The sequence below is a fragment of the Equus asinus genome, chromosome 1 (genome assembly GCF_041296235.1).
Source record: "Equus asinus isolate D_3611 breed Donkey chromosome 1, EquAss-T2T_v2, whole genome shotgun sequence".
Classification (NCBI taxonomy): domain Eukaryota; kingdom Metazoa; phylum Chordata; class Mammalia; order Perissodactyla; family Equidae; genus Equus; species Equus asinus.
Genome location: NC_091790.1, coordinates 201283163 through 201294515, shown reverse-complemented (window position 1 = coordinate 201294515; position 11353 = coordinate 201283163).

Here is an 11353-nt window from a genome sequence, read left to right as displayed (position 1 = left end):
GAGCCCATTTCCTCGCTTTTTCCACCGCCTGTGTGCCTCGGCCCACGGCCCCTTCATCTTCAAAGGGAGTCACTCCAGCCCCTGCGTCTATCATCACAGCTCTTTTTTGACTTTGACCCTCTTGCCTCCCTCTCTTAAAGACACTTGCAGTTACATTGGGACCACCCAAATAATCCAGAATAATCTCTCCCTTTGAAGATCCTAATTTAGCCACATCCGTCAAGTCCTTTTTGCCACGTAAGGTAACATATTCCCAGGTTCTGGGAGTTCGGATGTGGACATCTTCGAGGGGCTGTGATTCAACTTAGCACACTTCCCACATCTCAGGGTAGCTCTCGTCACCTCTCTGAAGCCAGGCCAAATCCTCCTGGGACACTCATGTATGTTCTGGAACCAAAATAACTTGTGCCAAAATGAGAACATTTGAGGTTCACCGTTCTCAGCCATTCCTTCATCTCGGCCACCCTCTGTTGCTCATCAAAAGGTACCCCCACCTGCTGCCTGCCTCCTCTTGACGTCTTTCTTTACCTTTGTCTTTTTACGACTCTGCTCTCTTATTCCTGATGTTTCCAAAGATGGCCCCCATCCCTTCTGACTCTTCCCATTGTGAAGTAGCAGTGCTACGTCACTGGCATGTTCACAGGCACATTGAAGACAAGATGGGCCAACTGTGCCGTATCCATTTCAACAGCATCAAGATCTTCGAAGATGGCGCTGGCTGCTTGTGACTATTACCCTTTCACATCTCCATCCTTGGGAAGGCACCCTTCCTCCTCTGAGGCTCCTGTCAACTTCTACCTCTCCTTTTTTCTGTCACTTATCAGTCATTCTTCCACATCATTGAAAGCTTGCCAGAAGTCCTTCTGGGCCACAAGTCTAACTCCCACCCCACCAAGCCCTGCTCCATCCTTCACACTGACCCCGAGTGACCTTTCTAACAGAAATCCAGTCACTCGCTCCTTGGTTTAAAGTCCTCCAATGACTCTCAATCACCTGCTAAGTCCAGACTTTAGCATGGCATGTCTGATCCCTCGTGAGGCTGCTTCTTCCTTGTCCTCATCTCCTGCAACTCCTCTTGCATCTCACTCTCTAGATGGAGTGAACCACCTGTCCTTCCCTGAGCACCATGCTGTTCCATGTCTCTGCACATGCTGTTCCTGCTGCGTACAGTGTCCTCCCTCCCTTTGCCCCTGCTCCACCTGGTCCATGCCTTCTTACCCCACAGGTCTTGGCTCAATGTCACCCAGTCTTCCTTGATCTCTGCAGGTGGAGCTGATGCCTCCCCTCTTTCTCCATGAACCCTCACTCGGAATCTGTCTATCTCATTAGACTCTCTCTTACTTTGTAAATAATGTGTTCCTTGAAATGTGTATAAAAGTGTATGTATAAATGTGAGGCAATAGACTGACAAATCCTAAGGAAGTGTCTCTTGCCTGACAGCTGGGAAACCAAGTTCCTGAGTTCGCATAATTGTCATGTTTCTTTTAACTCTGAGTGTTGTCTAGTTTATACATGATTATTTAAAAACATTAAAAGCACGATTTAGACATTAAATATATACATTTAAATAATTTCTGTTTTAAAAAATTTGGGGTCAACAAGTGCAGATATTGTAGATTGTATAACCTGAAGACACTCCTGATATAAACATCTGGAAATTCCAGATGGGATACAATAAACATAATTTTAAATATAGAGCTAAGATAGAAAGGAATAAGGAAAAATCCTAATGTGCCAGAAATGAAGATAAAACTGCACACCCATGTTGGAAGCATGTGAGTAGCTGCTGGACCTACTTGGAGTGGGGTGAGGAGAGGGTGTATGGGGCTCGGGCCCATGAAGGTAAGAAGTTGGAACTGATGCCTCCAGATAAAGCCCCTTGAAGGCCTCATCTTCAGGAAATACATGGTTCCAGAAAAATGCATCCTAGCACCAAAAGATGATGTGTGATTTGGGTCCTCTGGGAAGCAGATGCTGAGACACAGTTTGAAGTGCAAGTGGTTCCCTGGGGAGTGATGCCTATGAAAGGCAAAAGGAGGAGGAAGCAGGATTTTGCAGGCAGGGTCTCAGACCAGAACTCGGATCCAACATCCGTGAAAGGAAAGAGGAGAGGAGGCAGGTTGGGCAGCAGGAATAGAACATGATGCAGCTCGGACAAAGTTTCGGCAAGGGACTCTGGAGCAAAGATTGTCTGTTGAGTCCTGTATTGGGCAGAAACAACCAGGCCCTAGGATCACACCTGCTCCCTCCTTGGCTGGGGCTGCCCAGGAAAAGCATGACCTTAGCTTGAAAGCAAAGGCATTTCCTGAAGGGGTTAATAACTGGAGCTGTCAGTTAACTGCACTCCTTTTAGCTGAATGGTAAGTTCTTGAATGGAGATCTGAGCAGCGTGACTCCATGGCTTCCACAGACGACAAAAAGTTTATCTGTCTCAGGCTGGGCTCTGAGTGATGGTAGTGGATCGGGCAGTATCTTCCTTGAGAATCCCAAGCTACAGCTAGTACATTGTGGAGGTTGAGATTCAAATTTACATCATCTACAGGGCTGATAAATTGAAATAAAAATTGGCCCTAGGCCAATGAGAGCACTTGAGGTTTCTGCCTGAAGGAAACAAAAACAAGAGGAACCATCCCACAATCCAGACCGCAAGCCTGCTCGATATAAGCTCACAATCACAAATTGCAAAACCCACAAGGAAACAGAACACCGTTCGTGAGAACACAACAAACAGCAGGATCAAAAAATCCAAGAACTTGAATTCATGTAAAGAGCAGGCAAAATAGAACATAATGTGAATAGTTTTATAAGGTATAAAACAGAGGGCAGAAAGCAGCAGCAGCAGCTTGGGAAAAGCATGGGACTAAAATACTAGACAACAAAAACATGTAGGAAGTTTGGAGCCTGATTTCAATGAAGTCATCCAACGGTCCTTGTGATTTCAAGAAGAGGGTAGAGCTATCAATTACATTGAGATTTCATGAGTCAAACATACATATTTAAAATGTTCATCATAGCCACAAAAGGAATAGAAGTAGAATGGCTCCTAACAGAGGGAGAGAAAGTGAATAAAGAAAACCTGATTAATCTAATAAAAGGTAGGAAAAGGAGGAAAGCAAAGCAAAGTTATGGTAAATAAAGATCACAAAATAAGATGATATGAAAAAATCCAAATATATCTATATTCACTATAAAGAAAATAAGCTATCCAGTTGAAAGACAAATTGTCAGATTGTGAAAGTAAACAAAACTCCAGCTCTATGCTTTGAAGCTTTGGTGAGGAATAATAATTCATTGCAGCATAAACACAAAGTAGTTTTCCTGTCTCCAAGACTGCCCTGTTGTGTGATGTCAACCCATCTTTTCTTACTGGTTCTTCGGTACCATAATGACATCTTGTCGAAATTCCAAAAAGTTTCATCACTTTCTGTTCTCAGAAAGTCTCACTCTAGCCTCAGTCTGAACCACATCTGAACTTCTCTGTCAAACTCAATTCAGAGCTTGTGTCCCCTTCTCTCAGGGTCTGGCTGGGGCACTAGCAGCTCCTGGCAGAGAGCGTGTGGTCTGCTCCTGAAACCCTTCCTCCTTTCCCTCTTGGGTCTGTCCACGCTTCCTTCACCCAGACTCTGGATTAGGCCTCACGAAGCCTCACTTCTGGCCAAAGCATGAGTGTTCAGAAAGGAGGTGAGGGAGGACGTGCTCACGTGTGTTAACACGGAAGCTTTCCTCACCTTGGTTCCACCAGGGACTGCGGGCCTCTGCTGGGAGGGGCGTTTCCAGGTAGGCGGTAGGTGAGGTTGTCTTGGGGTGGCGCTCAGCTCTCCCCTGACCCTCTCTGACACTGAGAATCACTCCCAGAGGGGTGACTAGAAATGTCTGCCCCTAACTATTCCCCGGGGGAGGCACCCACCCGTGGCCTGTGGCCATGTGGGCAGCTTCAGAGTCCCCGCCCCGCCGCCTCTAACCTCTGTGCTCCTTTACAAGAAGCCCCTCTTCAGGGGTTGAGGGGAGCCGGCTGGGGTGGGCGTAGCCAAGCCTTTTCCCTACAATGCTTTTAAGCCTTCAGAAAACTCTACGTTAAAAAATTGTCTGTTCCCGTGCTCCAGGATGCCCACAGACTTGAGGGGATACCTGTCAAGCTCCCTCCTCTTCTTCTGCATAACACAAGAGGGAGCCTGAAAAGGGCAATGAGGCAGGCTCCTGGCTCCGCAAAAGGAGACGGAGAAGTCTCTTAAGTGGTGGAAAGGGGAGGAATGGCCAAGACTCGCTTCTCTCCTAGTCCTCTTTTCATGCAGAGGGTGGACAGCGCGGGGCAGACAGTGTCAGTTCCGAGGTGGAGCCTCTTAGTGAGCTCTGTAGGTAAGTGACCATCCCAACTCCTGGCCACACAAAGCTATGTGGGATAGCTTATGCCTTTGGTCCTCAGTTCTGGGCCTTAACCTGGATTCCCAGACAAGGGGAAAATGACGTTTGACATCCTGTCACATGCTGTTACAAGAGATATACCTAAAATCTAAGGTCACAGTATAGTTCAAAGTAAGGAATTGAAAGAAAAAAAAAAAAGACATACCAGCAAACACTAACCAAAACAAAACAGAATAGAATACTATTGGACAAAACAGGCTTAAAGCAAAAAGCATTACTAGGATAAAAGGGTCATTATAAACAAAAGCAAAAATAAAGAAGTAGGACCACATCAACCTAGAAAGCTTTTGCACAGCGAAGGAAACCAGCAACAAAATGAAAAGGCAACCTACTGAATGGGAGAGGACATTTGTAAATGATATATCTGATAAGGGCTTAATATCCAAAATATATAAAGAATTCATACAAAGCTATAGCAAAAAGAATCCAATTAAAAAGTGGGCAGAGGACGTGAACAGACATTTTTCCAAAGAAGACATAAAGGTGGCCAATAGGTACATGAAAAGATGCTCGACATCACTAATCATCGGGGAAATGCAGATCAAAACCACAATGAGATAGCACCTCACACCTGTCAGAATGGCTATTATCAAAAAGACAAGACATAACAAGTGTTGACGAGAATGTGGAGAAAAGGGAACCCTTGGACACTGTTGGTGGGAACATAAACTGGTGCAGCCATTATGGAAATGTATGGATGTTCCTCAAAAAATTAAAATAAAACTACCATATGGCCCAGCAATTCCACTTCTGGGTATATATCTGTAGAACATGAAAACACTAATTTGAGAAGACGTTTGCACACCCTATGTTCACTGCAGCATCAATGACAATAGCCAAGATCTGGAAAAAACCTAAGTGTCCATCAATGGATGAATGGATACAGAAGATGTGATATATATGTATACAAGAGAATACTCTCAGCCATAAAAAAGAATGAAATCTCGCTACTTGGGACAACACGGATAGACCTTGAGGGTATTATGGTAAGCGAAATAAGTCAGATGCAGAAAGGCAAATACTGTATGATTTCACTCATTTGGGGAATCTAATAAAACAAAACAAACAAAATAAAAACAAACTTGTCGATACAGAGAACGGATTAGTGGTTACCGGAGGGGAAGGGGTGAGCGGGTGGGTGAAATGGGTGAGGGGTCAAGTGTGTGATAATGGATGCAACTAGAAGTGTGGTGAGCACACTGTAGTGTACAGAAATACTGAATTACAATATTGTACACCTGAAACGTATACAATAATGAAAAAAGGTCACTATATTGTGAGAGAAGTAAGGTGCAGCATGGTCTCAAAATATGTAAAGCAAAAAATGACAATTATAAGGAAAAAATTGAAAAAATCACAATGGGAGACTTCTATATACATTCACCTCCCTTATCCGCAGGTTCCACATCTGCTGATTCAACCAACCGCAGATCAAAAGGCCACATACAGACTTTTTTTTCTTGTCATTATCCCCTACACAGTACAGTATAATAACTATTTACATAGCATTTACATTATGTTAGGTATTATAAGTAATCTAGAGATTATTTAAAGCATACAGGAGGATGTGCATAGGTCACATGCAAACACTATGCCATTTTATATAAGGAACGTGAGCACCGTGGATTTTGGTATCCAAGAGGGGTCCTGGAACCAATCCCCCTCAGTGACAGGGGGAGGACTGTAGCAGCCTCTCTCTCTCTCTGTAATTGATAAAATAGACAAAACTTAGTAAGAATATAGAAAATTTAAAAAGCACATTTAATTTTATCCAAACAATTAGAGATTTTTTCTTTTCAAGTATACACGGAATATTTGCAAAAATTGGCTGCAAAGCAAATTCCAAATTCCAAATAACCAATTTTATTCAGACCACTTCTTATAATCACTATGCAATAAAATTAGAAATAAATAATAAATGATATACAAAATGCTTTTTAAGAGAATAATTATTTAAGAAAAAGCAAAAGCAAAACACTTCTGTTCACATTTAATATTGCTTTACATATTTGTTTTTGGAACAATTCTTATTGTAAATAAGTTCATAACAACAAAATTTCATCTGATTACACAGTTTGTTTAATACTAATATGTCAAATAGACAGTTGGTAATCTTAAGAGGAAAAATATACCAAGAGTATATACAATTATAGAAGGAAATTCATATTAAACCTGTTAAATGGAAGATACATTTTATTTTTCCACTTTTCACATGTTCTAGAAGACAAAGGAAAATAGATTCAAATCAGTTAATTAACTTTTCAGGTGGTTGCAGTCTTTCATTTTATTTGGTAACAAGAAAATCCAAATTATTAATACTGAATTTCTCATCTTACATTCATCTGAAAAGAATGATCATAGATTCGTTAATCTAGGTGCTTCTTAGTGGGATATTAGCTCATTAGTTGACTTCTGGGCCCCATAAAAATTCCAGCTGGCTTATTTGCAGAAATTGGCAAGCTGATCCTAAAATTCACATGGAAGTTCAAGGGATCCCAAATAGCCTCAAAAATCTTGAAAAAGGAGAGCAAAGTTGAAGGACTCACACTTCCTGATTTCAAAACTTATTACAAAGCTAGAGTAATCAAAACAGTGTGGTACTGGCACAAGGATGGACATATAGATCAAAGGAACAGAATTAAAATAAACTCTCGTATTTATAGTCAAGTGATTTTTTTGACAAGGGCACTAAGACAATTCAATGGGGTAAAGAATAGTCTTTTTAACAAACGGCGCTGGCACAACTGGACATCCATGTGCAAAGGAATGGTGTTGGACCCTTTATACAAAAATTAACTCAAAATGGGTCACAGAACTAAATGCAATGAAAGTATAAAGCTCTCATCAGAAAAATGGGCATAAACCTCCATGACCTTGGATCAGGCAATGGTTTCTTAGCCAAACACCAAAAGCACAGGCAACAAAAGAAGAAATAGGTAAATTGGATTTCCTCAAAATTAAAAAATTTTGTGTTCGAAAAGACACCCTCTAGCACGTGAAAATACAAACCCCCGGAATGGGAGAAAATATTTGTGAATCATACATCTGATGAAGGACATGTATCTAGAATATATAAAGAACTCTTATACTCAATAATAAAAAACAACCCAATTTTAAAGTGGGCAAAGCAAACAATAAAAAAATACAAACAACCTGATTTTAAAATGAGCAAAGGACTTGAATAGGCATTTCTCCAAAGAGGATATATAAACTGCCAATAAGTTCATGAAAAGATGCCCAATATCATGAATAATGAGAGAAATGCAAATCAAAGGCGCCATGAGATACCACCTCACACCTGTTAGGATGGCTACTATCAAAAAAACAGAAAACAACAAGTGCGGGTGAGAATGTGGAGAAATTGGAGTCCTTGTGCACTGATGGTGGGAACGTAAAATGACACAATTGCTGTAGAAAACATTTTGGAGGTTCCTCAAAAAATTAAAAATGGAACTACCATATGATCCAGCTACTCCACTTCTGAGTACCCAAAAGAATTGAAAGCAGGGTCTCGAAGAGACATTTGTACATCCCTGTTCATTGCAGCGTTATTCACAACAGCCAAAAGGTGGAAGCAACCCAAGTGCCCCTCGATGGATGAATAGATAAACAAAATGTGGTCTATACATACAACGGAATTCAGCTTTAAAAAGGAAGGAAATTCTGACACACGCTACAACATAGATGAACCTTGAGAACATTATGCTAAGTGAAATAAGCTAGTCGCAAAAAGACAAATACTGTGTCATTCTGCTTGTATGAGGTATCTAGAGTAGTCAAATTCTTAGAGACAGAAAGTAGAATGGTGGCTGCCAGGGGCTGGGAGCGGTCAAATGGGGAGTAGCTGTTTAATGGGTATGGAGTTTCAGTTTTGCAAGACGAAAAGAGTTCTGGAGATGGGTTGCACAACAATGTGAGTATACTTAACACTGCAGAACCATATACTTCAAAATGGTTAAGATGGTAAATTTTATGTTATGTATATTTTACCACAATTAAAACTTTTTTAATGGGCAAAGTTTCTAAATAGGCATTTTTCCAAAGAAGACATACAAATGACGAAAAGATGCTCAACATCATTAGCCATTAAGGAAATGTAAATCAAAACCACAACGAGATACCACTTCACACCCACAAAAATAAGAAAAGAAAATAACAAAATAAGAAAGATAATAATAAGTGTTGGCGAGGATGTGGAGAAATGGGAACCCTCTCACTGCTGGTGGGAATGTAAAGTGGTGCAGCCGCTTCGGAAAACAATTTAGCGGTTCCTCCAAATATCAAACACTTCGTCCAGAATTCCACTCCCAGGTACGCAGCCAAGAGAGATGAAAATATCCATCCACACAAAAATTTGTACACAAATGTTCTCTGCAGGATTTTTCATAATAACCAAAGCGTGGAAACAACCCAAATGTCTATCTGTACAATGGAATATCATTGGGCAACAACAAAGAATGATGCACTGATTCCCTCTACGACATGGGTGAGCCTTAAAAACATTACGCTGGGTGAAAGAAGCCAGTGACAGTTGACCACATATTCTATCATCCTATTTATTTGTAATATCCAGAATAGGCAAATCTATAGAGACGGAAAGTAGATTAGTCTTCCCTAGGGCTGAGTGGGCGGGGTTGGGACAAGTGCGGAATCGGGTACCAGTGCTCTCTTCGGAGTGATGAAAATATTCCAGCTGAGGTCATGGTGATGGTTGCACCGCTCTGTGAACATACGAAAACCACTGAACTGGACGCTTTAAATGGACAGATTTTATGGTACGTGGATTATATCTCAGTAAAGATGCAACCCACATTAAAAGCTGAAAAAATCAATTCTAGATTAAAGATCTAACCGTGAAAAAGCTAAGCTGTAAAGGTTTTAGAATAAAATGTTGAGGAATATCCTTAAGACATTGGGGTAGGGAAGAAAACAAACGAAGAAGGCAGAAAAACCACAAACCCTAAAAAGAAAAGTACTAAATTCGAGTACATTTAAATATAAATGTTTGTGCAGCACTTACAATGAAAAACGTTAAGAGAAGAGACAGACTGGGAGGTTTCTGCCATGTGCACAACCAATAACATGCAGATTATAACATTTAGAAACATAAAATATATGCTAACAATAGCACAAAGTATGGTAGATAACCTGTTGTAAGGTTAACGCATCACTGTGAAGTGGCATAATCTACATAAAGGAGGCTGTTAAAAATTAAAGGTGTATATTGTAAAACTTAGAGCAACCATTAAAAATGAGGTATAACTAATAAGTGAATAGTCAAAAATAGAATTACTAAAAAAATAATCCAACAGCAGGCAAAAAAAAAAAAAGGAGCGGGAAAGTCTCAATGAATGGCTGGAACACATAGAAAACTATCGGTAAGATGGTAGATTTAAATGCAATCTTATCAGTAATTACAATTAAGTGTTTGGTGATAGGAGCGGTATCCAGAATATGTTTTTTAAAAAGTCTATAAACCAATAAGAAAAAGACTTTGCAACAGAAACATTGGCAAAGGATCTGAAGAGGAAATTCACAGAGGAAGAAACCAAATGTCTAGTAAATATGAAAAGATGTTCAACTTCCTTGGTAATCAGGGAAATACAAATATCGATACAAAGTAAAACGAACTACCATTTCACACTCACTGTGCTGGCAGAGGTTCTAAGTCCATTATCAGCAGGTGGTGGGGAAGATGTGAAAACAAGACCCCAGGCACTGCTGGAGCCAGTGTCTCTGGGCACCGTCTCTCTGGTGAGCAATTTGGCTAGCCCAGGGAAGACAGCGGCGCCCCTGTCACCCAGTACTCCGGGTCTCCGTGTCTCCGAGAGAAACTCTCACATCGTGCACAGTGAGACATGTGTGTAGATGTTCCTGGCAGCAGGTTTGTTTTTATTCCCCTCAGGGGAATGGGAAAGTAAAGTGGAGTTTATTTATTCAATGAAATACTATATAGTGGTTAAAATGAATGAACCAGATATGCTTGTTTAAACATGACTGTATCTCAAAAACATGATGCATTAAAAAAAAGCAGGTTGCAACAGGATATGGACTGAATGACATCACTAACATAAAAATTTTAAATACCAAAACCAGGGGTATGCACTGTTACTGACATATGGTAGGAAATGCACCAGGACAGCGGTGGAACTGTAACCGCTGGGGAGGGAAGGCAAAGGATTTGGCCTTATCTCCCTCCATAACTTTCCACGTTTAAAGAGAGATCTGAGCTGGCCGCATACTGAGTCCTGCTCCTGTTGCCTTCCAAGGCAGTGCCACACCTGAGCTCCCTGGGGTCCCATTAGTTGAACAAATATATTCGACTTTTTTTCACCCTTAGGTTAATTCCAGTTGTTTTTCATCCCTTGTAACCAGAAGGCCTGCCTATACTTTCCTTCTTTCTTTTTTTCATTCCCTTTCCAGTTCCTGCCACCTGGTAGGTATTCCATAAATACGTGTGGAAGCGAACCTGTCCGGGAAAGGGAGTGGCCAACTCCAAGCTCGCCCATCCTTTGGGGATATCTCTCAGGGTCAGAAAGAGCGTTCCTACAAGGGACGGAAACTGCACCTTAGGGTAAACAAGTCACGTCCCACTCGGGCTCAGCTGCCTCCCAAATGACGGCTATGGCCCCTTCCAGCCCTAGGACGCTTTGATTCTCGGAATTCTGTCCTTTCAGGTCGAAAACAACACTCGGGCATTTCACAAAAGCACCCAGCCCCCTGGCTACCCTTGGAACCACAGCCCGCTCCCCTGGAACCCGGACTGCACAGAGCTGGTCACATGAACTCGGGGCTGCCTTTGGTGTGACGGGTTTCTTAGATCCCTTTGTGAGCGCAGGTTTTGAAAGGGAACGACCCGGGTTCTGGGTTTGAGAGGAGCAGGGGGATCCGGCGGGAGGAAGGCTGTCGGAGCCAATCAAGCCGCCTCCAG